This window comes from Dermacentor andersoni, chromosome 10 (assembly GCF_023375885.2).
Source record: "Dermacentor andersoni chromosome 10, qqDerAnde1_hic_scaffold, whole genome shotgun sequence".
Taxonomy (NCBI): domain Eukaryota; kingdom Metazoa; phylum Arthropoda; class Arachnida; order Ixodida; family Ixodidae; genus Dermacentor; species Dermacentor andersoni.
Window position 1 is genome coordinate 117,457,365 of NC_092823.1, and position 26,859 is coordinate 117,484,223.

Genomic DNA, 26,859 nt, shown 5'->3' on the forward strand with positions numbered 1-26,859 from the left:
GTGGTATAGGTAAATGCATTTACTATTGAGTGCTCTACAAACACCAGAATTATCGCAGAAGTTGTGTTGAATAATTTAGTTACGCGCTAAGCACACCCAGCTGTGCTAGCATTTGATATCTCTATTTATTCATACAGTTACTCACATAAAAATAAATATACAAAACAAAGAACTAATGGCGGTTGCGTTTCGTGCAGTACTTGGGGAATTCCTTTAAGGTCACCAATTCGTACCTCATTAGCAGGACAAGGCAACAAGAACCGAAAATATAAGCAGCACGTGGCCGTAGCAACGAATAAATTACTGGACTGCACTAACTGAGTGAGAGTCAGCATCTGTGCGCATTCTGTATGACGCGAGTGCTTTTTTTGCACGACTATCGCTGTCTTGCTGAGCGATTGCTTTCAGACTTCCTCAGCGATCACCGCGTTGGCGATGCTTTTTAGACTTCCGCGCACAATAAGAACAGACATAATAACCGTGATTAAGTACGCATTGCCTTTGCCATTAGCGTCTCAAAATCGTGCTTTTGTCCTCAGTTAAAAGGTGACTGTCACTTCAGCATACACTAACGAGGATGAGGGCGAAAGCCTGTACGGTCACGAGACATTCATTACAATACATTGACATTCTTATTCGAATGCGTTGTTACTTCCTATTACTTGTTTTTCTTTACTCGTTTTTCTCTTTACTTGTTGTCTTTTTCAGTCGCCTAGGCATCGCCACTGGTTCTGTGCTGTTAATGGCACGTTGGAACGGTCGCGGCAAGTCTATGAATTCCACTAAGACAGACACCAGGTTCACTGAATGATTTATTGTTTTGTTTTAACACTTTAATCGACGAGAGTGGCTACGTAGGCTTGTATCTAAGCTGCCTTCCACTTTCTTGTAGCGCAGGCATAATGAGAGGGGCATGGAAAGGCAAGTTAGACAAACACACAACGCTGACTCTCAACGACAGATTTGTTTCCAGTTCTCACACTTATACTCCTCAAAACGTCATAGACAGCGTCATAGACAGCAACGTGTACATTGCTCGGCAAACATTACCAAAGCCGGAAAAATTAGACTCAGACACTTTTGTGGCCACACTGATTATTTAGAAGAGTGTGTGTTCAACGCGAATAGATATAATTAGGGTCTTTCGTGGATAAAGAAATTGATGGCTTTCTGGTTTTTGAATTTCAGTGCCACAATGCCGGGCGGTCTTGGGATTTTTCGACCCGTGAGCCATTTAAGGCTTTCGCCTTAAGGTTGTAAGCAAACTTCAAAATTCATTTTTCGCTGTTCAATATTGATTTTTGTTTTTTTACATTTCGTGTACGCCCAAACATTCAGCAAAGCACTGAAAAAGAAATTATCTTCCTATCGCCAATGGTTTGGGAACTACGCCGAGTTTTTCAACCCCCACCTTCGTATAGCGAAACCTAAATTCAGTACTATTTCTGTTCTATTAATATTATTCAAAAGGCTTTGTTTATATTATGTGGTCGCCGAGCAGCCACACGAACAGAAGGACTCTAGTTATGAAGTTGTTGCATTTTAGGCCTGTCTTTTACATCTTTTTTTGGTTTGAAGATTTGTTTAGGCTTTTATGAAAACAAGATTTTGCTCCACCTTAAGTTACGCAAGCCTTGATAACGTTTTAATTAACATATTTATATAAAGTTTGGCACGCTCATTCCGCACATAGAGATGTGTGTAACGAACTAGAACAAAACACATTCATGCAAAATGCTTTCATTTACAGCTCATTTTGCAAATAAATTTGGTGCAAATCGGCAATTTCGCTCACGTTGCTTAGTTTTTCAAATATTACTTCCTTAATATTTATCACGCAACATTTATCCTAGTTCACCGAATGACTCCCACACTTAGGTACATAAATGCCAAAGATTTACTCAATTCAGTCATTCATTAGTTCCTTATCACTGCTGGCCCTCCTAGCACATTTACCCCCTTTTCTGACAATATTTACCTGCCGAAGAATAAAATGAACCATTTTCTGCTCTTTAACTAGTTGAATAATTTAAATAAGAAGTGCTGATTGAGTTATTTAAATCCTTGCTTCCCATTAAAAAATTTATGTGTGGTATACTACCTAAATGTCACTGCAGCATCGGCGTGTCCCAGCTAACTTTAGCCCGAGTTTAGTAACACGCGAATGCCTTGTAGCTGGACAGAACCAAGGTAACGTTGTTTGCCGTCGCTTGGACATACTCAGATTATGTTTTCATTCTGCCTAAATACATAATTAGTCCTAATTTGCTCAATAATCAATTTCTAAAATACTATACTTAGATGAAATGTGTGAACGAGAAAATTGTAGAGGCATATAAAAAAAAAATCCCGATACAGTTTTCTCTTGATTAAAACGTGCTACATAAAAGTGCTTTTCTGAGCGTGAAAGGAGCCCGCGAAGAGAGGCAAAGTGCCTCGAGCGGCCAGTCCCGCGGCAGTGTGCGTGCATTTGCGGGCTTCTTTCAAAATCGGAAGAAGACTTTTATGTAGCACATATCGAACAACAGAAAGCCATATGGGACGTTTTTCGTGTCGTTCTACAGTTTTCTAATTGACACTTTCATCTAATTATAGTATTTAAGAAGTTGATGAATTCATTAGGACTAATTATGTGATTAGGCAGAATAAAAATATAATCTGAGTATCTCCAAGCGACCGCGAACAACATTACCTTGGTTCTGTCCAGCTACATGGCATTCGCATATTTTTAAACTCTGGCTAAAGTTAGCTGTGACGACCTGTAGAAATGGTACACTACAGTATCCACGATGTGAAACAAGGTGCAAGCGATTGCCTTACCTCGATGTGGTCTCGGCATTCAGTCGTGCGTGCAGAGCAGCAACTTTTGTCTCGTACGCATTTTCGTAAAGCACTGAAACCACGAGCAAATGGCGCCTGTCACACTCGCGATGCAAACGTCCGTGAAAAGGGGGGCGTGAATCTGCACACGGTGATAACAGAGCGAAAACCGGCTCGACTATAGATTTAGCTAGTTTCGGCTTCGTATTAGCAACGTTACAAAGCGCTCACACTAGGTAAAAGTTTCTGCAACAGAAATTTATCAAACTGGGACTACGCCGCAGCGTGGTTTATTCAACGAAAGTAGCGCTCCTCGTGGTAGGCTACACACGCACTTTGCGACTGCGACGCCTTCACTGGCAGAGACACAAAACTGGCCCCGCTGTGCGGGTCCTGGTGTTGTGCCAACAGACGTTTTGGTTTCGAGTCAGTGTCACGTGGGCGTGCAAATCTTCCCTCGTATCTCTTCCTCGTAGTGGCTGTACAGGCGCGGTTAAAAGTAATCGAAACAGTGAAGCTGCAATTGAAATTGACAGCCGTGTCCTCTAGCATACAGATTCATGGAATTATTACAGGGAACTTTGGCAATGCGATCGTTGAGCTCCCATGAGAATGACGGGTACTGCAAGGATTTCTCTGACCTTCGTGCTTGGGGTTTCCGACGTTCTTGTGGCTTCGTTTATTACGCTTTATGAGAGCCTAAACTTGCCTAAGTTTCAAAGCAATTTACACTTATATTGTTGCACGCGAAGGCGTGTCTAGCACGTTAAATCTATAGAGACAACTATCGTGTAAGCATGACTGTGCACAGTGATGCTTACATAATAGTGAGCGCTCAGCCGCACAATCAGCAAAACGATGCTCCGATCAATAGAGAGCTGTCCTCTGACTATCAGCGCCGGCCTCCGCGCATGAGTGATCAGATTTCTACCTTCGCGATGAGGTGGCTAGGGTGCTGTGGTGCAGTTATGTGAGAACTTCCGTGTTCTAATTACTTTTGTCCGGACCTTTACGTAAAAGTTCAAGCGACAGGATCATCTTTTTCCTTTCTTCCCGCAGTGAGGCCTATACCTTCACCAAGAACCGTTCTACGAACTCCAGCGAGAAGCATAACGTTCAAGCATTCCAAGCAAGATGGAGCATGCATGCCGGGCCCTTTCGGGATCGCGTCAACCGTCAAGTCCAATTTCTTAATCTTGCTGCAGTACCTGTTCAATAAGTTTCGCGCCCATACGATTCACTGGTGCGACAAGAACTGCAGCGCAAGGTATCTCTACACTCCGGAGTATTGGTGTTGACACAACTTCTGTGCACATTTAGCGGGTACGCACCGTTTCGTCATGCGGGGAGCCCCGTTGCAGTACGTGTTCTCTGCGCAAATAAAATAAAAGAAAAATGAAGATCTTTTTGCAAGTTACGATGAAAACTCCTCGAAATCAAAGAGCGAAAGAAAGAGAGAGAGAGAGAGAAAGGTTTATCAAAGAAATACGTAATTGATAAATGCTCCCGATATACTGTTTTGTGAAACGGTAATGTACGGTATGGCAAAGAAACGGGATACGAATCTTGGTACCAAGACGGGGAACGGAAAGCCTACGGAGTCATGTCTCATAAGTGAATGACCTCCCTCAGTGAATCCCGTCCTGTTATATATCCTTGTCCCTTCTCGCTGCGAGAAAAATGCCCTACGTTAGATTAGCTTAGTAAGGATGTTTCTTGACCAAGCCCGTTATCTATAACAACACTTTAATGAAAGAGTCCCTACAGCTTGCGTCACTCGCCTGCCGCCGCAAATTTTCCCGCCTATGTCTCTTCCACAAGATATTGACACGTGTACTTATCTTTATCGGGCGACCACGCTTCGCCGCCTAGCAAATGCTATCACGCATGTATTCGAAGTTTCTGGAAAGTTATCGATGCTTCTATCCGCGGTCTGTTGTCGCCGAACTTTGTGTTATCTGATTTCATCGCCTGACGCGAATGGTGTAGAACTATGTGGAAGGCACGCGGGTCCCAACGATTAGTCTGGAACATTCGATGACTGCTCTATAAAAACCGACGCGCTTGACCCGCTGATCAGATTTTCGACGATCGCCGACTGTGCAACGCTAAATACTTCTCGTCGATGGACCTCAAGTCTGGCTATTGGCAAATTGAAGTCGACGAAAGAGATCGCGAAAAGACCGCCTTCATCACCCCAGACGGCCTCTACGAGTTCAAGGTTATGCCATTTGGACTGTGCTCGGCGCCTGCAACGTTCCAGCGCGTGATGGACACGGTTTTAGCAGGATTGAAGTGGCAGACCTGTCTCGTTTACTTGGATGACGTCGTTGTCTTCGCCGAAAATTTCGACGATCACCTTAGGCGGCTTGCAACAGTACTCGAGGCCATCAAGTCATCAGGGCTCACTCTGAAGCCAGAAAAGTGCCGCTTCGCCTACGATGAGCTTCTATTCCTAGGCCACGTCATCAGCAAGTCTGGAGTCCGCCCCGACCCGCAGAAGACAGCTGCCATCGCAAAGTTCCCGCAGCCAACCGACAAGAAGGCAGTGCGTAGATTTCTTGGCATGTGTGCCTACTACAGGCGATTTGTCAAGGACTTTTCACGCATCGCTGAGCCGCTGACACAGCTAACTAAATGTGACATCGAGTTCAAGTGGGAAACGCCGCAGGCCGACGCATTTGAAGAACTCAAACGACGCATGCAGTCGCCGCCCGTACTTGCGCACTTCGACGAGCTCGCCGATACCGAAATCCACACTGACGCCAGTAGCCTAGGCCTCGGTGCCGTCCTAGTCCAGAGAAAAGATGGACATGAACACGTGATAGCTTACGCTAGCCGGTCATTGTCAAAAGCGGAAGGCAATTATTCCACAACGGAAAAGGAATGCCTCGCCATCGTTTGGGCTACAGCGAAATTTCGCCCCTACCTATATGGCAGGCCATTCAGAGTGGTCAGCGACCATCACGCGTTGTGTTGGCTAGCTAACCTAAAGGACCCTTCAGGACGGCTGGCACGGTGGAGCCTCAGACTACAAGAATACGACATCACTGTAACATACAAGTCCGGTCGAAAACACTCAGATGCCGATTGCCTATCACGCGCCCCCATTGACCCGCCGCCGCAAGATAACGAGGATGACGACGCCTTCCTTGGAATAATAAGCGCGGAAGACTTCGCTGATCAACAACGAAGGGACCCGGAGCTAAAAGCCCTCGTCGAGTATTTGGAAGGGCACACCGACGTTGTCCCTAGGGCATTTAAGCGTGGATTATCTTCGTTCACGCTTCAAAACAACCTACTCGTGAAGAAAAACTTTTCACCAGTCCGCGCCAACTACCTTCTTGTTGTTCCGTCGGCGCTGCGTCCAGAAGTACTGCACGCCTTACACGACGATCCAACTGCTGGGCACCTCGGATTCTCCCGGACGCTGTCGAGGATACATGAAAGGTATTACTGGCCGCGTCTTACCGCCGACGTCGCCCGTTACGTCAAGACATGCCGAGACTGTCAACGACGCAAGACACCACCGACAAGGCCAGCAGGGTTACTACAGCCGATCGAACCTCCTCGTCGACCATTCGAGCAGATTGGGATGGATTTGTTGGGGCCGTTTCCGACGTCAACATCCGGGAATAAGTGGATCGTCGTGGCGACGGACTATCTCACCCGCTTCGCTGAAACAAAAGCTCTACCGAAAGGCAGCGCAGCCGAGGTGGCGAAATTTTTCGTCGAGAACATCCTGCTGCGACATGGCGCCCCAGAAGTCCTCATCACTGACAGAGGAACGGCTTTTACAGCAGAGCTCACCCAAGCCATTCTGCAATATAGCCAGACAAGCCACAGGAGGACAACTGCCTACCATCCGCAAACTAATGGTCTCACGGAGCGCCTGAATAAGACCCTCGCCGACATGCTAGCGATGTACGTCGACGTTGAGCACAAGACGTGGGACGCGGTCCTGCCGTATGTAACCTTCGCTTACAACACGGCGGTGCAAGAAACAACACAGATCACGCCGTTTAAGCTGGTTTACGGCAGGAACCCGACGACGACGCTCGACGCCATGCTGCCCCACGTCATTGACGAAGAGAATGTTGACGTCGCTAGCTATCTCCAGCGCGCCGAAGAAGCCCGACAGCTCGCCCGCCTCCGGATCAAGAACCAACAGAGGACCGACAGCCGACACTACAACCTCCGACGACGCTTCGTCGAGTACCAGCCCGGCGACCGTGTTTGGGTATGGACACCGATACGCCGACGAGGACTCAGTGAGAAGCTACTGCGGCGCTATTTCGGACCCTACAAGGTCATCCGACGTATTGGCGCTCTGGACTATGAGGTCGTGCCAGACGGCATTTCGCATTCACAGCGGCGCCGCGCACGATCTGAAGTGGTCCACGTGGTGCGCCTTAAACCCTTTTACGGACGCTGACGAACTTCGTTATTTTTGTTGTTTTCTTTGCTACGAGTGCTTTTGTGTATTACTTTCGTTTGTTTGCAGCATCGGGTCGATGCTTTTTTTAAGGGGGGGGTATTGACACGTGTACTTATCTTTATCGGGCGACCACGCTTCGCCGCCTAGCAAATGCTATCACGCATGTATTCGAAGTTTCTGGAAAGTTATCGATGCTTCTATCCGCGGTCTGTTGTCGCCGAACTTTGTGTTATCTGATTTCATCGCCTGACGCGAATGGTGTAGAACTATGTGGAAGGCACGCGGGTCCCAACGATTAGTCTGGAACATTCGATGACTGCTCTATAAAAACCGACGCGCTTGACCCGCTGATCAGATTTTCGACGATCGCCGACTGTGTTCGCCGCTTTCGTTGTGCTATAAGTGTAGCCTGTTTTGTGGGCACAGGTTCGCCCAATAAAAATCTAGTTTTGCCTTTCACAGTATTGTTACTGTGTTCTTAACGTCACCACCACGTGACAATATACTACCGTCCCGCCGTACACAACGACCTTATTCTTCCTCCATCATACATTTCCCCTCGTTTCGATCATGCACAAAAGGTGGGAATAATGTCGTGCTTAACTCAAACATGTTATCAATCATTTGTACCCCGCACCTCACAGGACTTGAACCACCTTCCTGGAGCAGTCACGTCCACTGTTCAATATTCCCAGTTTCATAATGTTTTAAACACAAGTGTATTGCAATGTAACTAACCAACTATGTAATTATATTTGTTATCGGTCAATTGCTTGAATTTTTGTTGCTTCACGTTTCAGCTAACATTGTATTAGCAGAAGAAAAACCTGTATAGTGTCTTTTTTATGTTCCACTCCCCTCTGTAATGCCTCTGGCCCTGAGGGTAATAAAAATAAATAAATAAACTAATAAAAAGCACCTACTTTTACGGTAAGAACTTAACATGACGTGTATAGATTGAATGACCAACTTTCAAATGCGGTACCTTAAAAGAATACGCGAACTTAACGTTAGTATTGAAATTTACTGCAGAAATGCTAGAATTTCACCATTTCACCAGCTCGTATACCTGCACCCTCGAAGATAAGTTCACCCCAAAGTTTTTTCGCCGATAAGTTTTAAAGAAGCGTCGCCTCAGAAACGAGGGACCATGGTACATTCTCGCGCCCAGATAGTTACCTTTACTAACAATTTTGAATCTCGCACCAAAATGGATAGAGGACGGCGCGGCTTCGAATCTCGGAGGTTCTATACGCTTTTGAGTAGTAGTTCGTGCCTTCTAAAGAGGGCACTACAGGTCCGCGACTTGCGTCGAGCTCATCGAATTTTGAAATGCATTGAGAGCAGCCTACTCTTCCAGCACGGGGTTAGTAAGAAGAGAGTGCTTACTCGCCTGTAAAAGGGATTTCAAATTTCCAACTAACTGCCATTCTAGCTTCGTAAATGGAACATTGCGCAAGTGGCGTTGAAGTTGAGCGCCCGCACATAAAGCAGCAGCCGTCAAAACTGACACCTGTATCTCTTCAAAACGGGCTTGACGTGAATGACGAGTATTATTGATGCTGGCACGGTACCTATCATACTTGAAGAGGACACCTAAGAGATATGCGTAGTTAGGTTAGGATGAGAGTATTTTTACGAACTCTAGTTAAGTGCATTTTCTTTGACTTGCTACATTGATTATAAGAGAAAATGTAGGTGAAAGTCCTATATTATATGACTCTCCCACTGCTACGTCAGTGTGAAGTCGTAGATCTTAATGCATTTTTTTTTCCTTTTAAGGTCATTGTGTCTCAGTAGCACTTATGGGAACTTGATATCTTCACTCTTTGTCTCTTTTAGAATTTGATACATTTCATGTCTCCAGATGAAAAGTAAACCAATCCTGAGGAGACGCCGTGAAAATTTGTGACGTCACAGACAGCTAGTGCAGAAATTTCAAGGCAGCATCGCCACCGGCCTCTTGTTTTTTGCCTCTCTTCTCGCTTATGAAGCCTCTTTTTAGAGTAATTGTAGCTTTCTTCTTGGTATTATAGGATGGTACTTTACTAACATATATAACGGAAATTTATTAATACAACCAAACGTATTTGAACTTTGGGATTCTAGCTGAAGTTGCATTTCAAACCTAGCTCTATGCTAACTGCTGCGGCCATCATTAGGGTCTGTTTCTCTCTCTCTCCCTCTTCCCCGTTTCTACATCCCGCTTTATTCGCACGCCTGCCCGCAAATACTACCATCAAAACGTGTGTCTATGCGGATGACATTTGCAGCGCGCCTTTCGTAGCACGAGAGCCAGATTGCGAAACATTCGTTCACCCACAGCTGGAGTTTGCATCATCCATATAGTCATCGCATAAGGCTATTAGCCAATCCTCAAGAGTGGGCACAAAACCGCGCAGCAGATCTCACATGAATTATCACCGCCACGCTAGTATGACCACCATGAACTCCTTATTCGCACTTTGAATATTGGAAGCATGACTAAATGTATCTATTCTTTGTTTGCTCCATAAAGTAGTTTAAAAGATAATTGCGTGGACAGGAAAAGGTAGAATCATGAATTAAGTCCTATATAGCAGAAGCGACAGAAGACTCATGACAAGCACTATTGATGTTGAACAAATCATCGTCATCATCATCATCAGCCTGGTTACGCTCACTGCTCAGAACTCCTCAGCCACTTGAACTATATTAGTAATGATATTGCCGGCTTTGTCTCTTAACGCATACATCTGATTTTTGCCAATTCCTAGTTTCTTCACTGCTTTTAGGCTTCCTCCGTTCCTGAGAGCATGTTCAATTCTATCCATATTATACTTCCTTATGTCAGCTGTCTTACACTTGTTGATTAACTTCGAAAGTTCTGCCAGTTCTATTCTAGCTGTAGGGTTAGAGGTTTTCATACATTGGCGTTTCTTGATCAGATCTTTCGTCTCCTGCGACAGCTTACTGGTATCCTGTCTAACGGAGTTACCACCGACTTCTTTTGCACACTCGTTAATGATGCCCACAAGATTGTCGTTCATTGCTTCAACACTAAGGTCCTCTTCCTGAGTTAAAGCCGAATACCTGTTCTGTAGCTTGACCTGGAATTCCTCTATTTTCCCTCTTACCACTAACTCATTGATCGGCTTCTTATCTACCTGTTTCTTCCGTTCCCTCCTTAGGTCTAGGCTAATTTGAGTTGCTATCATCCTATGGTCACTGCAGCGCACCTTGCTGAGCACGTCCATATCTTGTATGATGCCAGGGTTAGTGCAGAGTATGAGGTCTATTTCATTTCTACTCTCGCCGTTCCACTTTCGGCTATCCCGCTTGCGGAAGAAGGTATTCATTATCCGCATATTATTCTGTTCCGCAAACTCTACTAATAACTCTCCCCTGCTATTCCTAGTGCCTATGTCATATTCCCCCACTGCCTTGTCTCCAGCCTGCTTCTTGCCTACCTTGGCATTGAAGTCGCCCGTTAGTATAGTGTATTTTGTTTGGACTTTACCCATCGCCGATTCCACGTCTTCATAGAAGCTTTCGACTTGTTGGTCATCATGACTGGATGTAGGGGCGCAGACCTGTACAACCTTCATTTTGTACCTCTTATTAAGTTTCACAACAAGGCCTGCGACCCTCTCGTTAATGCTACAGAATTTCTGTATGTTACCAGCTATATTCTTATTAATCAGGAATCCGACTCCTAGTTCTCGTCTCTCCGCTAAGCCCCGGTAGCACAGGACGGGCCCGCTTTTTAGCACTGTATATGCTTCTTTTGGCCTCCTAACTTCACTGAGCCCTATTATATCCCATTTACTGCCCTCTAATTCCTCCAATAGTACTGTTAGACTCGCCTCACTAGACAACGTTCTAGCGTTAAACTTTGCCAGGTTCATATTCCAAAGGCGGCCTGTCCGGAGTCAGGGATTCTTAGCACCCTCTGCAGCGTCGCAGGTCTGACCGCCGCCGTGGTCAGTTGCTTCGCAGCTGCTGGGGACTGAGGGCCGGGGTTTGATTGTTGTGTTCATATAGGAGGTTGTGGCCAAGTACTACACCACGGTGGCCAATCCTTCTCTGGTGAGGGAGTGCGTTACGTTGAACAAATGTGACCTCCTAAATACGGTATGTCGCTTCATTGCTCGAATGGTAATTGCATTACCATAAACCCTCGTCGTGAGATGAGTTCATTCGCTCGCCTATCATGGCCTTCGTTTGCTACAGTTGGCTGCATTTCAGTTATATATCCTGACAGCTGATTCCTTGCGACGATAGGGCACATGAGGGTGCAATGAAGTTTCGAATTTTTCGTCTCGCTTCACTTGACAAAAGGAGACTAAAGCACTTGGCCACGAGAAGCGTAGTGCTGTTTCCGTGAGCACGGAGTTGCCGCCGAGTTTCTACTGGTAGGTTATTCAGTTACGACGGAGATGGGATGTCAAACGGCGTCTGACATCCCATCTGGTGTTTCTACCAGAGGCCCTCGGTACGGAAAACACCTGGGCAATTGACGCCGAGCTCCTGTTCATGGCCCAGCTGCCAAAATGGCCCACTGAAGTTCCTGGGCCATTCAAGTGCCACGTCCGGATATCAAGCTGCCCAAAGCAACCTGGCAGGTGACGGAGCCCGTGCTAGCTACCCTACGGAGACTGCATTCCTGGCCGCGCAAGAGCACCATAACGAGCCGTTTCGAGGGCCAACGACTTAACGGAACCAAGTGTATGAGAGCGTGAAGGGGCTGTGGTTATCGTCCTACGACAAGGACAAAATCAGTCATTGTACATTTAGTGTTGACCAGGACTTCGGCATATATATTGTACTCGGTGGGCGCGTCTAGCCAAGGACAGTTGACCTAAGTGCCATACGTACGCATCATAGCGGTTCGATATGTTGCGTATTGGCTACTCAGTTCACTTCCGAGTCTTGGTTTCCCGAGTCTTGATCCTATCTGATTCCGGGTTGAGGGACCGCACTTAACGGGAACGCTGCAGAGCGTGACTTCAGCCAATCATGGCGCGTCAGCCAATCGTGGCAACTGGCGGTGCGACCGTGCCTTCCAGATGCAACATTTTTCTTTGCTTTAGCAACGGTGTAGCGCCCTAGGGAGACATATCTTACGTAAATGTGGCTGCGACTGTATTACTGCTTCGCATCATTGCCTAGCTACACATTTTCTTTTCACATTTCTCTTAAGGCAGCCTGGGATTTCTGCGACGGCTAGCAGTGGACACCTGCGGATATTGCATAAGGAGAGTGACTCCATTCCAGCCACCGCTGTGCAAAAGATACGAGTAATATGATAAGATTTCAACCAGGCCACCCCAGCGCAAGAGCTCGATGCTCTAAATTGCAAAGCGATTTTTACCCTTAGGGTGTTTTGCTGTGCCTATAAGCATACACACCCTAATAGCCTCAGAAAAGCTTCGCGCCTGAGCTCTTCCGACAGTGTGAGTGCGGCTATACAGCGGTTGCGACAAACAGAGGTGTGCTAACATTTCTGCCACCTTAAAAGTTTAAACGAGCAGTGTAGGACCTGTGACCTGCAACAGCATCGCACAGGTGCGACTGGGCCGCCCACAAAGAGAAGCGCCCGTGAAATTGCATCAGTATTAGTTTATGAGCACTAAGAATGGTTCGCGATTCCTTAAATTTTGTGAACATTTAACATAAAAGTCATGCGCATCGTGGTTCAGACCAGCATCAGCGTAAAACACGATGATATAATTAGACCATCATAAGACGACGGCGTCATGCTTCTCGTAGCGTTGCTGTCTGGCAGCATGACCTTTCTTCTTCTCTTGCTGTAGCTCTTGGTCGCATTCATCATTCACTAGCTCTTGTTCACTGTCGCTCCCTGCTCGTCCCACGCTCCTCCTTGAGTTGTCCTGGTCGTAACCTATACTACCGCTGACGCTCTGCATATTTTTTGCGGTTGCCAAATCATGCCGCTGGCGCTGCCACGTCACTACGGTTGCAAAAAACGATAGACATGTGGTTTTAGGCCACTTTGCTGCACTTATGTGTCGAAAGCTCTATCTGTCTCTACTTGTTCAAGATGTTCTTTGCCGTGCCCCTAGAATGTGTATAACAGCCGCTGCGAAAACATTTTTCTTAAGGAAGGTGTTCATTGTTTCGTGTTTCCTGAGATCATTTATAAATACAGTATGTAATTGCATTCACAACGATTTACCGCCATTTCGAGAAAAAGGCATTTGCCATCATTAGAGGTGAAACGACCGCTCCAAATATAATGGATCGGTCTTCTTTGAACGCAGCTAAATTAGTCAAGTAAAGGTCATCTTGTTAGCTTCGACAAGTCGAATGTCATGTGCCTGAAAATCACGATCTCAGTTTCTCTTTGTACTTTTGTGCGCAGGCCCAAAACTTGTCATGCCGTGTTTTCTGGCTTCCCGAAAAATAAATCTTCTAAGAAATATGCAGCAAGATGATAAAACAACAACAAAAAAACGCACAAATCAAGCCTATGCTGTAACAAGGTTGGGCGCATTGCTGGTATATGTTCGCATGAAAATTTTTCAGTTATGGCACCAAAGAATAAGACATGTTGTTTAATACATTTATTCAAAGCTACGGTATATATCCCATTCTTCACTACTAGTACTTTCAGTCTGTGATATGAAGTAACACATTGGATGTCTATTTCGCCGTCATACATTTATAGACACTATATGCAAGTCTGCGAGTTCCATAAGCTGCATATATTTGTTATAGCACATGACACCCTCCACAAGTACTGACAAACACGGCGTGTCGTCGTTCATGGACGCAGCAGGAGTTAATATCTACGTCATAATATTTACGACGCATGATGTAGCTGCACACTTCACTCAACTGGATTTCAAAAGTTAAGTGGAAAAAGTGTGCTTCATCGGTTCTGGCAAAATCATGGTAAAGCAGAAGGAACCGAATGTGAAGTCGGCAAGCAGCGCAGCGTTGGAAAGTATCCAATGCATGTATGGGCCGTTCTAAACGAATAATAATATTATGACTTATTTAACATGACGAGATTACAATAAGGTGTAGTTTTTGTAACCTGAGAATTTGCTTATGGCACAGCCATGGGAGGTGTTGATGCTGAAATGTTAAGAACAACGGATGTCTGCTGGTTCTGCGTCATTTAGCAACACATTTTTCAATGTGTTCTCAATTGGGGAGCATGTAAAGTTAACAGAAGCACATTTACACATTTTGTACATTGCCACATAACGGCACATGGTGGGCACAATTTTTGTGTGTGCCTTGAAGCTTTATTTTTTTTACCTGAAAGAAAGTTCTCCATGATGAATGCCAGGTTCTGTAGAGTGCGCTCCTTAGAACCTCAGTTTCGCCAGCGCATGAAAAAGTTGCATAGCTTATATTCAATACGAATGGAAATCAGCAGCAGAAAACGATTGTCCAACCTCACGCAATTAAAGAAGACTGACTTAAAAGAACATAGCAAGCAGGGACTTTGATGCCTTGCTAAAACAATAACTGAAAATGGCAGACTGTCGTCACGGAGCTAATAGCACTCACTTCAAGCCTGATATCCTATTTTAAGTCCGCATAATGCGCACTTAAACAGTGAGTGCACATGAACCACACTGCTTCGAACCAACCAATATACGGCCCTTCATGATCCGAATATTTCCTGCTCAGTTTACCGAGAACCCTTAATTCTTGTTTTGTGTGGACTATTTGCTGTAGTCCACTTTAGCTAGCGAGCCGATCTGCACTGCATGTTATTTAATGTTGCTCCTGCAAAAAGGACAATCGTCCGTAGAAAGTGCTAACACACTACGTTCAAGGTTGAATAAATTTTTCGAGATCTTTCCAGAACTTTACGAAAAGACACATAGTATTGCTATCAGTCTTTAATTGGACAATATCTTCTTATCGTCAGCATTAAACGAAGACAGGATTCTTATGAGGTGAAATTTTAGAGAATGTGTCATTGGGGAAATATGAGACTCGAAGGAGTTTAAAAACACGGTAGATGAAAATCGGAAACTTCTATTACAGGTCGAATTTGAAGACTATCATGTAAGCAAGTCTTATTTTTATCAAGAACGCTAGTTGTATGTGTAAGTTGTAGGAGCTATAAAAGCAGTGTCAATTCAAATTGAACTCATGCAACGCAGATAATACTTGTCGTGCGAACCAGTTCCTAAGAAACCGAAGTAGCAGTCAGAAATTGCGATATCCTGTAAGCAGATTTTGAATACGTGTGGTGTCTGTAGAATTTTAGAGCGAGGGTTCCTTTTTTGGTCATTTCTGCACTTTCGTGACCGCGAAGCTTTCTTTGCTTCCTCTTTGAGGTTCGGTCGAGGATGCTCGGGTTATCGGTAAGTAGAGTCAGCAAAATTCTAATATGTGCGTTCCATGCATGAAGAATGACACCCTCCACACTTTATTGCTCGATCAATAAATAAAAAATTGCTTGTACGATGTAGATATTTCAACCAGGTTTCCTAGTTACAAAAGGCCGGTCATTTATTTATTATGGCACAGGCACAGGTTTCAAATGCACCGAAATAATTATTTGTGTTCGCAGACTTTAGCTTCAGGCAGCAAGCGATTTGGTATGGTTGAAGCGCTAGCTGACGCTAAGGGGTTTACTAAAGCGTCTAAAAACGATTCTATAAATTATCTCGGCTCATGAACATACGCTGAAGAATAACAGTGCAAGATAGTTTTGATGGCGTTTGGTGGAAATACACAAAAAATAACTACATTACATGGTGAGATTTCGATGACTTCTGATTCCTCTCCGAATTTTCCACTCTTCGCTCGCGGCAGCTAACACTCTAAGGTGGTCCAAACGCTCGTTCGGGAGGGGAATCTTGACCCATTCTGGTTTATTCTTCGAGGGGATGTCGTCGATTGTCTCAGGCATAATATACTCGCTGGCAACTTTTTGTGACACTGAAGCGAAAGTTACGCGGGCGGATGTTTTGCAGGCGTCTTACCGTACGGTACAGTCTGGCAGTGTTTGAAAGCACGTTTGATTTTTTTTAGCAGCTAGTGGTGATGGTTTGGAATTTTCTGCGTACGCTGAACAGAAAAGTCCCCAGTAAAAGAAAAGTCCCGTTTAAGAATCAGAGGTATAGTTTGTCTTGTTTTGCTGTTGTAAATAAGATGATTTTGTTTTATCTTTCACAGCTTCAACGAGCACGGTTGAGACTGCAGGCCTATTTCCACTTTCCACTAGCGCTCTTAATTCCATGCGCTTTACCTCCTCAGATTTTCCTTCATTACCACAGGAAGAAAGTACGCAATTACAAACCAGGTTTTCGTGACAGGCGTGGAAGCTTCGAACGGACACAAACACTTCTCATAGTTCTCTGCGGACACACGTTTCTAAATTCTTTGGGTATTTTTATTCGACAATGTCACTACCACGTTGTGGACAATCCACCCTCAGGAACTCGTGCTTGCGACTGGCCGGCCTCATTTACGAAGCGCTAAGCTTTCGAGTGCAAGTAGAGGGAAGAAGCGGTCGCATGCATAGCACAGCACGAACAGTATGAACGGGCGCCTAAAAGGTTTGCTCTAAAGTTGGTTCACAGCCAACTTGACTAGCCCAAAGCCGGACATATACAGGACTAGTCACATGAAAAACACACACAAAAGCAAACAGTTGTAACAGACGCATTAGCAAGCCCAAATTATACTGCTTTGTATAAAACCTTCGCACGCGTCCCCGTATATTCAACGAAATGTTTAGGGATCGAAATGGAGTTGAAAATTGCCTGTGAAAGAATGATCGAACTATAGCTAGCACTTGGTGGACGAGCTCACGAAAACGTCGCAGCCTTTCAGCACTTTCGGCTGAAAAAAAAAAAGGACGAAAACGAAACCGTCGTCGTGTTGGTTGACGTAAACAGCTACACATGAGTGGTTATGGTATTGCATCGCGTTTTTATTTTGGACCCAGTTTGTTTTCATTGCACCTTTTTCTTGCTGTGGCTCAGAGCAAGACAAGCGACGAAATATCCTTTGTTCACATTTCGGCCTGTAGAATACTTACTTTTATGGCACACCGAATAGGTTTACTAGCTTTCATTGCATTTGCCGCATGCTATTCCCATGTCACGTGTAGGCAAAAATTGGCTCAATTGCAGCCCTCAATGGCTCCCCCGTGGTGTTAGTACTGTCGCAGGCAGGAGAAAACAAGATCGCAGTATCACACAAGTGGCGAAGCATTGATGAATATAGCGAACTCTTAGACAAATACAGTAAGTAAGGTTTATCGTTCCACCGGCCTTGTAAATCGGAGGAAAGGTTATCTTGCTAATTAAATTTGAAGCGTGGGGTCACGTGCGCAAAAGGAAACATCAGCAAATGTCACTCAATTATCACAAAGCGAGCGCTTGCTGTCACAATGGTGGCATGATGAAGAGCGCAGACAGAGGGGAGCGAATGCTTCGCATTGCTTCTCGCTTTAACGCCCCTATGAAATGTGAGATCGAGCAGCAGGCGAGTGGGAAAGCCAGCATACAAAAAACCAACAGCCATCTCAGCTCACATTTAACTTTTGCACCCGCGGCCGATTACCGCAAACTGACGGCACGTGGGTTGCGCATGCGCTCGCCCGCACATGCTCTTATATCATCCTTATGCACTTTCTCACACACCCAACGCATACGGCGCATGTGGCGCACTGCTAGCCTTAACGCACACGGACTGCATATGAAGCATCCCGGCAACGACGACGGCGACAATCAGCATGGAGTGGCCAATTATTCGCCATGGCTCAAACATACCATTATACGTAAATCGATGAAAATAACACAGGGAATCGACAGAGTTTTGTACAAAAGTCACTAGAGGAAGAAAATTATGGCAGGATTAATCTCAAAATGATTGTAGACGATAATGCGAATAGCATTATCGTCTACAATCATTCTACAACAAAGCAAAGTGGGACAGACTGTACTCCTGAATTGACGTTTATTTAACACATATAGTGGTAATTCGGAGACTTTCATTGCTTCGGCTTTATAGCACACACTCCGGTACTGTTCCACTTTGCTATGGCACTCACTCACCAAGCTCGCCTGTGAGCATGGAAACATGACGAGGGCTGCAATGCCGACACCGTGACAGTGAAGAGACGAAGAAAGAAATGATATAAATGGAGCGAGCAGGCTAACTCGCTTTGTCATTATGCTGTACATGAGAGATGAGATTTAGGACATCGTGGAAACGTTATGATCACTGATGCACGGAAACTCAAATCAACATCGAATTTTTCCTATAACCATAGCGTCAGTTCACTAATTGTTCATCTTAAAAGCTCCGGAAGCTATTCTTTTATATAGATCATTTACTTCAAGCTTTAATTAATTACAAAGTTAATTGCTTCCTCATGTGAAAAAAAGAAGAAAAAGCATGTTCGCTCACAGACGTAGTCATTATGCTACAAATCACACATAGGTTTTTGAACTTTTTCCAAACGTCATGAGCATTGACGCAAACATGACGACAACCTAAAATTAATTCGCCACACTGCCGGTTGAGCACATAGCTGTCTTTTTAACACACCTCGACAACTAACTGCTTTCTCATATATAAGAACCGAGTTCTGGCACTAAGGTTATTCTAGAGAGACATACGTATGAGGTATTCCCAGATACCACTATCTTGAGAGAGGTCAGCAGTAACGAGGTGCACTAGGGGTAAGTGTTCTGTCTACTTATTCAAATGAGCAACAACATTGAGGCCTTGCGAATTTTCTATCTGCATGTTTGCTTCTATTCTATTCTATTCGGCGGTGATAACAGGCAGCGTCTAAGTTACAGAGACAAAAAAAATAAAATCTCTAAAGCAAATTTTACTGAACATCAAGCGCTATAGGCCATTCCGTTAGCAGCATGCCACAAAATGTGTAGCTGCGAAATCCTTTGTCTCAAATTTCATGCCACCCTTCCGGAAGCACGCTCTGCGCACATGTCTCCACAAAACAGCACGCGCTAATCAGAAAGTCCATCATTTTCATGGGACCAAGACACGAAGGGCACAGAAAAAGGCAGAAAAAAGCGCAACGATAAAAATGAAGCAGGAACTTAAAATACCTAGCCATCTGGCTCAACGCTCTCGCTGAGGACACTGGGGAAACATGTACAGCTAGTAGAACGCTTCAAACTAGACAGAAAACGAGAGTTCATTAACCATTTGCAGAACTTGTAATTCAGTGACGAACACTACACTTGTGCTAACCGCTAAGGGGCTAACAATTTACAGTGAAGATGAACTTCCTCTGTGGTAAAGTTCTTGCACGACATTAGGAAACTATGATGAGTCACCGGCACAAACACTCCTAAAATTTCCACACCCTAATGGGTGTAATAGGGGTGTTACTGTTCTTTTTGCCGTTGTACATACCCTTGAAACAGCTTTTTTAAAAAAAAAGGTGTTCCACAAGAAAACACTCTTGGAACACCCGAGTCCTACTTTGCACCCTAATTTTAAGGGTGAAAAAAATAAGATGACAGTATGATAATTGAATGGTGGCAGATTGCACATTTACACTATACTGGTGTGCCAAGCTGTGGGACATCCTGTGTCCTTAATGCAGCATGCTTTGTTACTACACTGTGCTGGCTTTTGGCAGTGTACTATCAATGCAGAGGAAGATGACAAAAAGCACAGTGTTTGTGCCTTGCTCCAGTGGCGAAACCTTACATGTTTTGCCCCCCCCCCCCCCCCCCGAAAGGGTCTGACATTAAATATAGTACTCCATGCTCAAGCAGGCGAGCAGTGGGGCCATACCTCTCCCATTCTGACTCATATACCGAACAAGATAGTTACCTTACGAAGGCTAGCCAGCATTTACAATACCTAGGTGGTCCATTAACTACACCGCTGTAGTGAACGCTACAGGGAACCACCCTGTTGCTAAGTGGCTATGCTGTTTGGCTACTAAGCGCGAGGTCGTGCGATCAAATCCCGGCCGTGGTGGCCACATTTCGATTGGGGTGAAATGCGAAAACACCCTCGAGCTTAGATTTAAGTGCACGTTAAAGAATCCCAGGTGGTCCAAATTTCCGAAAACCCTCACTACGGCGTGCCTCATAGGCAGAAAGTGGTTTTGGCATGCAAAACCCCAGAATTTGATTTTTTACTAGGAGCGATAACACCTTTTTGGAAGGGTGGTATCCATGCTACGTTGAACAACATATTGAAAGGGCGTTGTCTGTGTTATACCCATATAGAAAAGCTGTCATTTGTTTTACACCCTTGTCTTAAAGGGTGGCTTTATTTAACACCCATAGACAAGGTGCCATTTTAACACCCTTTTCTTTGTGGAGCGTTACTTAGCACTCTTTGCTTTGGGTGTAGAAACATACACAAAAATGGTGTCCCGCATGGAACAAGTTATTTACACCTTTAGGGGTGCGAACGAGAAAAGCAACTTTATTAGGAATGCCTGCAGAACGATTAGCGTTCCTCTGTAAGGGAGGCGTCACTGTGACGCGGCCACGACGTCTTCCCGGCCGCGGCCGCACTACATCCTTTGGTCTAACGCACCGGCTCCTCTTTTGGGATGGCAGCCTCCCTCCGGTTTCGCTCAGTCGTTGCCTTTTGAGGGCTGGCGTGATCTGCTGGACGGCCTGGGCTTGGACCTCTTAATCGTAGCACCTCCTTGCGGCCCTGAGTCGCGGCAGGATCATTTATCAATTATCATCCTTAAAGGTGACAAAATTCTTAAAGAGCACATGCGAATATGTGAAGAAGACGAAGACACCGGTCGGCGAAACAGAGAGTTAACACGTGATGCGAGAAGCACGTGAAGCGCGAGAGAAAACAAACAAAAAGCTGACGAAGGCAGAGGATATGGGCATTGTTGACGTGGACGAGAAGAGGGCAGACGCATTTCCAGCTTTGTTCTGGAGGTGGGAAGCGGCAGCTTCGAAGACAGCGGACTAAAGAGAGTTGGTCGGTGACTGCTCCAGCTCCTGAGTCCGGACGACGTCGCGGTGGCAGAGTTTCACGGCCGTGGTCCAACCCCACGCTGCCGCTACCGGTCGTTGGCCAGTGCCACAGAGGCAATCGCCTGGCAACGTCAGCGGTACAACGCCTGATTGGCCAAGATTGGCAGTGCCGCGCTGGTCTTGGCAGAGGACCACAACCTCGTCGTTCGCAACGGAAGTGGACGCCTACGTCGCATCGGAACTAAGCAATCCGATGTTTTACGCCACGCCGGGCCGACGTTCAGCACACTCTGACGGTCAGAACATTCACTTCTTAGGGACTACGTGTCACTTAGTACACAGATAATATGTAGTTTGTTTTTGTTATCTATATAGCTGCTTTTGTGAATATCTGCTCTGCTTGTAGGGCTTAGGCCATGTGAGTAATTTGCTGTTCATTTGTTATTGGGATAAATGTTCCTTAACGTGTTTTATTGTGTCTCTGTCTATTCCCCGAGTACCAAAATTTGGGACACAAACATAAACGTGGCGCCCAAATAACGTGCCCTTGCGAAAGAACTCGGCAACAAAGGCTCCACGCTAAGCATTCAGTTGACTCCCTGCCCCATTGCGATTGCTGGTAATGAAAAACCTGACGTTCCTGCATACGCAGCGCTGAAGTGCAATTAGGTTAAAAAACCTGACATTTGTTTGCACCACTTTGGTTTCCACTACATATGACCTGCATAGCCAAGTGGTGTCGTCGAGAGGAAGCCTCACCTATAGATATCGAATAAAGACAGAATGTGCTCGCACAGTATCATGGTACGCCATCATCTCGAGCGTTACTAATCCCTATCTAATCGTTCTCGAACCACAGTTTGTCGCAGACCGTACGAGTCCGAAATGTCGGCCCCGAAAGTTCCACTGAAATTTCGCATACGCACCCTTGTGTGCGCGAATTTACCGGTGTGGTATCTTTCGTCACTTCTCCGCATTCTTCGCTTTACGGCACCCGTGTTCCGGTCGGGCCCGCCGCTTTTGAGCAGCTTCTCGGTCACGGTCTTTGTTTCTACGCATCCCCCTTATTTCCTAGCTTTCATCTTGCAACGCCAGGTGTCAGCACATGCTGTACTGGTTTGCTTTACCTACTCATAGAGGGTGCCGGAGGGACAGACATAGAGAAATGAGTTCTGTCGTGGCCAAGGGAAGACGACGACGCAGGAAGCCAGGGCAGGAACGAATGTGCTTTTATTCGTGAGTGCCTCTGCGTTTGTAGCATTGATGGTCCTATGTCACAGGCATGTGCTCAATTGATAACTGATACCACATTCTTCCCTTCTTAGTGAACAAAAGTCATTTTAATTACTACTTGCTCCTCTTCCTGAAGTCTTCTATAGTGTATCTCTCAGGAGGGTTTCGCACACGGGTGCTTCGTCGCAATACAGCTGGTGATGTCTGTTTGCCTGTAAGCGTTGGCTCCTCCTCTGCCGTGCAGTGAGACCCGGTCTCGCTGCGCTCTGGACACCCTCTTTCTGCAACTGCTGGTGGATCTTGTGGTGGTCTCGGTAACAGGGCTCGGGGGGTCTGCGCGTGGGCGAACTCCCTTGGCTCTGATGAGATCGCCCAAGCAGGATCTCTCTTTGGAGAAAGTTGACTCTGCACAGCGCTTCCACGCTGCGGGGATCTGGAAAAGACCTCTTGAGAAGACAAATATTGAGGTTGTGGGAGTTCTTTCGGTCTACCGGGGCGCAGTCTTTGCTGTGCCTAAGGCTACGGACTCATTCGCCATTGCGAGGAAAACCCCTCCCAAATGACTGCCCCTCGACCGCGCGCCGTTTCCCCGGGCGCCGCGACCGCGTCCCGTGACGTCATGCTACGCGGCCCTGCGATTGGGTCGTGGGGCGTGACGTATAGGGAAGAAGCCCCGACTGGGGACGATCGCCGTGCGCGGGGGAGTCGTGCTGCGAGAGGGACGAGCGTCGGTCACGAGAGGCAAGCTGCAAGGTACGTGAGCGACCAGCTATTTGTGTCCCCAACGGCCCCGGCCTGGGGACGTTCACGTGCTTTGTCAGCTTGCGTAGGTGTGGCTTGCTGAGTGGCTCTGCATTCCGCCCTTGCGGTAGTCTCAGGTGCTCAGTGCGTCACATTTTGCGTGTCCGAACCGTCGCAGACCATTGTCGGTGACGGGAAGCGCTAGGTAGCGTTTGCGAACGCATTTCGGCCCGCGTGCGCGAACCATGGTTCGACGCGGCGTGTAACCCGCCTTCCCTCGCCATCGGGGACCGCGGGCGCCGAGTGTACTCCGTGTGTTTCGGTGCAGTCTGGTACGTGTTGGCCATTTGCGATTAATAAACGCCTTAACTGTCCTGAACGCCTTGTGTTCCTGGGAGAGCGCCCATGCGTACGGCCAGAGCCGGCCAGGCCTTTCGGCTCGGTGCTCGAACCTGCGGTGGGTCTATCGCCGTACGCCGTCGTGCTGCGTCGTGAGGCTCCACTTCTCGGGGGCCACTTGGCCACGCCGTGCGCGGAGACGTACAGTGAGCCCACAAGGTGCACCACTTGGCTCTTCTAACCCTCCTAGACCGATCCCTCCATCATTCTGCTGACCGGTTAGTGCGGTCGCATTATTGGTAGCTTCAGTCAATACACTGGTTTTTCTTCGCCGCATGTTATCAACGTGAGCGGCCTGTAGTCGGCCTTGAACCCTAATCATGTACTTGACGCGGCTGACAACTTGTTCGACTGTACCTTCTTGCCACAACACAGACTCACTACGTCTGATTTTCGCGTAGACTTCATCACCCATGGAGAAGGACTCTGCGGATCCTCTTTGGACGTTACGATGTTCCGTGTCTCGTCTCAGGCGCTTTACCATGTCGCCTGCAAAACTTGGTTTGACAAGAGACAACGTGATTGGCGGCAGGCGCTTGAGAAAAACTTCAGCAGGCGTCCGCAAAGTCATCGAGTGCGGGGGTGTTCCTATATAAAAAAAGAAATTTGCTCACGCGGTCTTGTACTGTACTCTTCACTCCAGTATTTTCATCGCTGAGAACCTGTTTTAGGAGAGCTTTTGTCGTTCGTACGAGTCTTTCTGCGGCTCCATTCGAAGCGGCATGATACGGAGGTGTCCATTCCTGCTACAGCCATGGGCAAATTGTGCTTGTGGCCTTCCTCGGCCATGTCCTAAGGGGCATGACACACAGGTGGCCTAGATGGGTCAAGTACATACAGCCGTTTCACCTCGTCATCCTCCATGGCACAGTCCTCATCGCGACGATGCTGACGGATTTTATGATCTACTGGTGAACAACACATTTGAATACTTTAAAGAAAAACACTTTGATGCGGAAGGGCTTTGCAAAGTACTGATGAACAACACATTTGGATACTTGGAAGAAACAATTTGAAGAATTAAGGCAAGCTTGTCACCAATATATTGGATTTTCTTATGCCCGTAGATGAATGTAGAGGTATATTACAGATACAGAAGAAAATACGACGTCAACAACGTCATTACTCTCATGAAAGCTGAGGGCTTCAAAAAAAGAACATCACTATACTGCATCTGTTTTCTGAAGTTTAACGTTTGCTGAATAGACGGGAGGCCATAAATATATTCTGGTGGTGCTTGCCATACAAATCGGCTGTTAATGACCTTTCGGGTCGTGCCACACGATAAACTAAATGCAGTACGTACCTGCGCGAGCGTTCCATAATCTAAGAAGTGATGTCCTGAAGCCGCAGTGACACACCACACGTACTCTTGCACGAATAGTCTGGCATACCGTTCTCGCCTCGAAAGCGGCTTTTGGCTCGGTCTTCCATGGTCTTTAGTAGCACGGAAACAGCGCCATCGTCTGAAATGGTGGCGCCAAGTCTACCGGCTTCAGACCAAACGGGTAGCAATTTCTGACATAGTTGCCTCCGCTGGAATTGAATCGTGCTGTAGACGTTCTCTACTTATGTTATCGCAGACTCAAAGCTCGTGTGTTCTCTCAACGATCTTGAGATGGGTTATCGATGCCCAGGCAGAAAGGCATACCTTAAGCTAGCACAGCAGGCGATGCGTCACATTACTGGCTAGGATTGGCGTGGCTTCAGGCATCACACGTTATTCTTCGCGGTAACTTGAGCCTCGAAACAATTTTATCACTCACTGACGTACACAAACGTACGGACGTGTCAAGACGTTTAATTATGTTATCCACAATTATGCGACTAAGATCAGAACAAAATGCCACACATCCTTCGTTCTACGCCTTATAAGTATCATCTAACTAGCCGAAGCTTCAGTACTACAGGTTGTGTCCAAACCTTGACGTCTATGCCATGGTTCCGGCTCCCAAAATTCCTTCCGTCGCATTCAATATGCAAAAGCATAGGTTTAAAATCCACATTCTAAATACAGAGGGCGCCACCCTATTGGGCATGTATTTGTACACCACCTATATAAAAACGTGTGAGGACGCAGATGGAATGCATGAACAATTTGACTATTCAAGCTTTCGCTTGCTTTTGGAAGCTCACGTCTCGGTAAGCTTGAAACACTGGTTCACGTTATAAAACGTATCAATGTGCCAGAACGCTTTTACACCCTTGGCAATCGGCCTAGATCTCATAATTGCCGGGGAAACGTGATTATTTCAGTTGCGATTTTAAAGCGACAGCTTTACTAGCCGCGAACTTGCTATTTCGCCGCGGCGGTGCTCCGAGGAGGCGCATGACGTCACAACACGCTTCTCGCCATGGTTATTTCTCTCTCTCTCTCTCGCTCCCTAGTCCCTGTTCCCTGTTTGGTACAACGTCCCACCGCATTCCTCGTTGTTGCGCTCGCCTCCGCTGGCTTCGCCACCTGCGTCGCATGCCTGATAACATGTTGGAGGATAGAAAATGAGAGCTCGCATGCACCGCAACCACAGTTGAGGCGGCAGTATGGACGGGGACAATTCTGATGAGCAGGAGGAGGCCTGTAATCGACATCGGAACGACATGAAGAGGAAACAAATCGCCCTGGAAACAGAAGAACAGCGCGCCGAACGATTGCTAGACAAACAGAATAAGCTGGACTTGCAATTAAGATTAACCGAGGCTAACCGTGCTATGCCTCAGCTTTTGCTACGTATATTCTGGCATAGCCGAGATAAGCCACTGCTAATTTTTTTTTTTTATCGAAGCCTCAGGGAGGTGACTGGTGCATCGGTATTTCGAAGGATGTCATGTATGCGCTGGGGAATAGCGTTGATTCATCCGGAAGGAATTCAGGGAGCCGAGTTAGCACCACCTGAGTGAGCACAGGCGGAGGATTGTCGAAGCGAGCAAACAACCCTGTTACCGCACTAGCCATGCATGCTGCGAGTATCGCCAACCACGTGCTACGCTAGCAATTATAACGGCGCTCGAGGTGAATCTACGGCGTCAGCGCAACCGCCGCCGTTGTCTTGCGTTATTGTTCTACGACGCATGCGTGGCACACGTACGGAGGGTTAAAGCGTCAGACGCGGAACGATTTTGACAGCAAAAACGAGAAATTCAAGTGAGCGCACCGTCAACGATACGCTCAATCGCGTCGGTGGCGGAGCCAGGATAGTTGTCATCGTACCGCTGCTGGCATGAGGTTGGCGCTCGCGCACACTATGAGCACACCGCCATTCCTGCTGAGCTGATGCGCCATTGGTCGGAGCGGAACGGGCAGCA